This window comes from Chondrus crispus, genomic scaffold (assembly GCF_000350225.1).
Source record: "Chondrus crispus Stackhouse genomic scaffold, scaffold_124, whole genome shotgun sequence".
In the NCBI taxonomy this organism is placed as follows: Eukaryota; Rhodophyta; class Florideophyceae; order Gigartinales; family Gigartinaceae; genus Chondrus; species Chondrus crispus.
In genome coordinates this window covers 219701-219968 of record NW_005178986.1, presented here as the reverse complement: position 1 = coordinate 219968, position 268 = coordinate 219701, and positions in this window count along the sequence as shown.

Below are 268 nucleotides of genomic sequence, written 5' to 3'. Positions count from 1 at the left end.
GTGCTGGCGCAGGGGCGCGTGGGAGCCGTGGCACACGTGGGAGCAGCGCGCGCGGTACACGTGGGGCGGGCGCGCGCGCAATTCTGGGGACGTGTACACGTGGGGCGGGCGCGCGCGGAGGAGCTGGTTGTAGGACTGTGACACGTGTGGTCGCTGGCGGGGAATCGCCGAAATCGAGGCGGATCGGGCTCTTCTTGCGTAGACACTGCGTAAAAAACCACACACCGTCAAATGTCAGTAAGCGTTCGTGTGCGCTCTAATACCGCGG